The following is a 5559-nucleotide window of genomic DNA, read 5'->3' as shown; positions in this document are numbered from 1 at the left end:
TTTTCTATGTTGCCCAAGCTAGTCTCAAACTCCTAAGCTCAAGCAATCTACCTGCCTTAGTCTCCCAAAGTGCTAGGATTACAGGCATGAGCCACTGTGCCTGGCCTGTGGCTGGGACTTCTTATAGCTTGAATTATAGATTTGGGGATCATTTACGAAGATATGGCAGGTGAAGTACAGAGAATTAATGGTGAGAACATAAGAATAGGGGAAAGAACACGTGCTCAGGATCCACCATACTTTGGAGGGAGAAGGAGAAGAGGAGCCTGCAAGGGGAAGAAAGTGGTCAAAGAGATGGGAGAGCCAGACAAACGGAGGGTCACAAAAGCTAAAAAGAACCAGCTTCATGATTTGTGGCACCCTGTGCAAAAGGAAAAGGCAGAGCCCTTTGTTCAACAATTATTAAGAATACTGGCCGGGCATAGTGGCTCCTGCCGGTAATCCCAGCACTTTGGGAGGCAGAGGCAGGTGGATCACTTGAGGTCAGGAGTTAGAGACCAGCCTGGCCAACATGGTAAAACCCCATCTCTAGTAAAAATACAAAAATTAGCTGGGCGTAGTGGCCCGAGCCTGTAATCCTAGCTACTTGAGAGGCTGAGGCTCGAGAATCGCTTGAACCCAGGAGGTGGAGGTGGTTGCAGTGAGCGGAGATCATGCCACTGCATTCCAGCCTGGGTGACAGAGTGAGACTCCGTCACAAAGAAAAAAAAAAAAAAGAATATTAATGGCCATTGCAGTGGCTCACACCTGTAACCCCAGTGTTTTGGGAGGCCAAGGTGGGAGGATCTCTTGAGGCCAGGAGTTCAAGGCTTCAGTGAGCTATGATTGTGCCACTGTACCCTCTGTTTAAAATGAAAATTCTTTTGTGCTCACTGCGGCAGCACAAATACTAAAAATTAAAGCAAGACAGACAGAAGATTAGCATGGCCCCTGCTCAAGGATGACATACAAATTCATGAAGCAGTTTATATTTAAAAAATATATATATTGAAAACTTTTCAGGCCAGTCACGGTGGCTCACGCCTGTAATCCCAGCACTCTGGGAGGCCGAGGCGGGTGGATTACCTGAGGTCAGGAGCTCGAGACCAGCCTGGCTAACATGGTGAAACCCTGTCTCTACTAAAAATACAAAAAATTAGCTGGGCATGGTGGCGGACGCCTGTAGTCCCAGCTACTCAGCAGTCTGAGGCAGGAGAATCACTTGAACCCAGGAAGCCGAGGTTGCAGTGAGCGGAGATCACACCATTGCATTCCAGCTTGGGCGACAAGAGTGAAACTTGGTCTCAAGAAAATAAAATAAAATAAATTATTTTTGGCAGGGCACGGTAGCTCACACCTGTAATCCCAACACTTTGGGAGGCCGAGGCGAGCAGATCACCAGGTCAGGAGATCGAGACCATCCTGGCTAACACAGTGAAACCCTGTCTCTACTAAAAAAATACAAAAAAATTAGCCGGGCTTGGTGGCGGGCGCCTATAGTCCCAGCTACTCCAGAGGCTGAGGCAGGAGAATGGCGTGAACCTGGGAGGCGGAGCTTGTAGTGAGCTGAGATCGCGCCACTGCACTCCAGCCTGGGTGACAGAGCGAGACTCCGTCTCAAGACTCCCAGCCTCCTGAGTAGCTGGGACTACAGGCGCCTGGCTAATTTTTTGTATTTTTAGTAGAGCTGGGGTTTCACTGTGTTAGCCAGGATGGTCTTGATCTCCTGACTTTGTGATCCGCCCGCCTCGGCCTCCCAAAGTGCTGGGATTACAGGTGTGAGCCACCACGCCTGGCAATTATTTTCATTTTTAATTATTAGCAATACATAGTGTATATAATTATGGGATACATGTAATGTGTGGATACAGGCATACAATGTGTAATAATTGCATTATTTGTAATTGTGATTAGGGTATTCATCGCCTCAAGAATTTATCATTTCTTTGTGTTATGAACATTACAATTCCACCCTTTTAATTATTTAAAAATATGCAATAAATTATTGTTGTTGTAGTCACCCCGTTGTGCTATCAAATACTAGTTCTTCATTCATCCTATTAAGAAAAAGTGGTATTTGCTGTTATCTGATGCCTAACAAAAAAAAATAAGTAAATAAATACGCAAAATAATTTTAATATAGGAACAACAGAGTATTAAACCAAGCGTGAGGAGCTTAGGGCTCTGTGCAATTAACTATATGGGTTGCACACCTATGAAGCTTGCTCTGAAGCTAAGAAGTTAAAGAATTTTTAAAGAGGGGAATGTCAAGGAGAGTGAAATTGGAGAACAGGCTGTTGAATTTGATGATTTGAGGTTACAGTGACTTTCAAGAGAGTGGGGTGGGGGAAAAAAATCAGATCATGAGGAGTTTAAGGGTTGATTGCTTGGAGGATGAAGTACAGCAGTGAGAAGTTGGGCATTTGAAGAGAGATGGTCCAGTAGTTCAGAGAGCGATTGGGTTAACGAGCAGCTGTTTTCAAATAGGGCCGACACGATCCTGTTTATTGGCTTGAATACTGAGTGGGAAAGGCTGAAGATGCAAGCAAGAGGAGTAAGTGAGGACACAAGGTTTGGAAGTGGCAAACATGTTGTGATTAACAATAACAGTAGAGAGATGATAAACTTTGCAGTCAGTCTCTGAGCCACCCTGGAGTAATGGAAGAGAGAGGGTCATAAAGACACAAAAACACCAAGAGAGAAAGCGAGATGTTAAACATAGCTCCCAGTGGGCTTAATCATTAGAGAGGTTTTCAGGGTTTCAGGGATTTTTGTACTTTTTCTTTATTATACGCAAGAGGACCAGCCCCAAACATGAAAACTGATTAATTTGTGAAACTAACACTCCATGAGTTTTGTAGGACATCACCTGTAGGAGGCATTCTTGCTGTTGTTTGAAGTGATGGGGATTTAGTTAGAATTAACTGTCCATCACATGCTCTCTAATGAGGTGAATGACATCCTTGCCTTAGCTCAGCTTGTAGAGAAATACAACTGCTGGCAGAAATGAGCTCTTCCAGTGTCTTATCCCCATTTTAGTTCTATGTTTATTCTTCTGTACTTAATTCTATTACAATGTGAAACATTTCAGGTATTTTCCCCCAAATTTATTCTATAGAAACCACCTACAGTTGTTTTCAGTTTCAGCAGAAAAAAATTCCCTTGAGGATTTCTGAATTCTAAGTTATGAGAAATAAAAGAAACACTTGTGTAAAAATTTAAAGCGCATTAAAAAAAATTCCCTTTTGTTTGTTTGAGAAGGTAAAAACATTTGATGTTTTAAACATCCAAGAGGGTAAGTGAGCCCAGAGGATGGACTGCCATTTAGTTAAGCATGAAAGGACTTTAGAATTGTCAGTTATTAACTTCTAATTTGTGTGAAAGAAACTTTGAGAACTTTCCCTTTCTGTAACTAGTAATTAAGCCATTATTCTAACAGGGGCAATTAAGGGGTGAGTGTTTAATAAAAAAATAAAAGATAATGGAAAAGACTCTACACCCCAAGACACATCAAGACAAGGAATGGCAGCAGCAGCAACAACAAAAGGAACTCAATTTGAATTCACAAAGGAAATTAGACAACCTGTTTCAACTAAAAACGAACAAACTGTTGGTGGAGAACAAAAACAGAAGATTGTTATTACTTAACTCACAGATATACATATGCAACTCTCTCTTTCAGTGGGGGAATGATCCAATCAGTATTAAAATTTTGTTGATTGTAGATTAATGTATGCCGCTAAATAATTTGAGCTTTTGGGGTGTTTTATTTTGAAAATGTCATACTCTGTTAGCCTGGTTTATTTGAAAGGTAGGACAGAGAGTTGAGACAGACCTTTGCCTCATGGAAACACACTCTTCCCCCTATTATTATCATTCTTGTGCCTCTGTCACTTCTCAGAGGGCAGGGTTTAATCGTTTTAGTCTAAACTGCTTTGTCCAGTGGTTAGCACAACTCTCTCAGACGAAGCACTTAAATTTTAAGAAATGGTAATAAGACTGGATATTCTTAGAAATCTATTGATTTAAAATGCTTCCCAGTCTCTGTCCAATCCCGTCAAAGCCCTTATAAATTTAACATGCTGCTTTTTAACAACTGATTCAACCCCAGATACTTGAGGGTTAGATATCTTATTTAGAACATGCATTTTGCTGTTCAGCAAATAAGAGTCTCGCTGCCACAGCTTATCTTACACCTTTTTGAGAATATGGGGATATATAGAAAAGCTATATATCTGATGAATTCTGATAACCTAAAGTGGCGATTCCCAAGCTCTGAACTGGTTATTGGGGTGCTTATTAAAATGCAAATTCTTTCAATATAATCCACAGGTAAAGAAATGAAAAATGCAAATTCTTAGGTAATGAATTTGCCACAAAGATTCAGAGTCGGTCTTTTTTTTTCTTTTTAGCAACTGATAAGGTGATCTAGGGATCAACATTTGTAAAACATTGAGGTCAGTTTTTTTTTTTTTTAACTTTCTTGCCCTATTAACTGATGATGTAAGCTTTTTGAAGAAATAAAATGATTCAGTAAAATCTAAACTTTACATATTGGATCTGGCTCACGATTCTTTACGTAAGTCAAATTGGGGGCAATTATTAACAATATCTTCTTAACTGGCAGGAAAATCACTTTTAAAAGATTAGTAGACTTTAAATAAAGTTTTAGGCTTACATAAAAATTGGGCAGAAAGTACAGAGAGTGTCCATAGACCCCTCCTAGCCCCTCACCCTCACTTGCCTCTATTATTGACATGTTGCACTAGTGTGGTACATTTGTTACAACTGACAAGCCGATATGGAAAGTGACTTTTGAAATGACATGGAGAGGTTGCCCAACATATCAGTGGCTAGGCTGACGCTGGGAACAACGTCACACCCACACACTCACTTCAACAATCTCCCTGGTAATTTCTCTGGCAGAGATGTTGTGTGCAGATTAATACCATAATGACTGTAATTGTTCTGCTCCAGTATCTGAACACCAATGGTTGCAGGACCCATTTGACTAAGCACTGGGATTGTTGGTATTTATCCTGACTCCATCTTCACTTTCCTTGCGACCTTGGACACAAGCTTTAATGGCTCAGAGCCTTAAGCGTGTAAACCTGTGAAACAGAACATTGCACAGTATCATTAACTAATTTACACCTTGATTCTTTCTAAAGGGAAGTGAGGTGGGAGCAATGATATTAATGGTGAAGAGCTGGACTGGGGGAAGTTACAAACATGCTTGACTTTCCCCATAAGGATTACAGAAGGATGTTTCATTCATTCAGTCATTCATACTGTGAGACAGCCTGGGGATACTCATTGTAAAGCACAGTCCTTCCCCAACAGTCTTAGGAATAAATCCTAGAGTGGACATCTATCCCAGTGGTTAGGGGGAGCTTGGATGGGGTGAGTGGAGCAGCATCTTTGGGAAGGGTTCCTTCCCCTGGAAGATGTGACTTTGTGAGCTGAGTTTTAAAGGTTGAGTAGCAGTTGGCAAATTCCCTGGAGAGCGCATCTTAACTCTTTCGTGGTGAAGAACCAGCCATTTTTGTTCCCAGTCGGCCAGGTACCAATACACTGCGG

General features: G+C 41.4%; 1 non-coding gene across 1 annotated transcript; it reads left to right on the top strand.

The window, feature by feature from the left end:
- Positions 1 to 865: 865 nt before the first annotated feature.
- Positions 866 to 975, top strand: LOC116457201 (U6 spliceosomal RNA). The gene has a single exon (XR_004244961.1). It is a non-coding gene; the product is annotated as a U6 spliceosomal RNA (small nuclear RNA).
- The last annotated feature ends 4584 nt before the right edge of the window (positions 976 to 5559 follow it).

This window comes from Hylobates moloch, unplaced genomic scaffold (genome assembly GCF_009828535.3).
Source record: "Hylobates moloch isolate HMO894 unplaced genomic scaffold, HMol_V3 SCAFFOLD_17, whole genome shotgun sequence".
NCBI classification, from domain to species: Eukaryota; Metazoa; Chordata; class Mammalia; order Primates; family Hylobatidae; genus Hylobates; species Hylobates moloch.
This window is presented reverse-complemented; position numbering and strand designations above follow the sequence as displayed.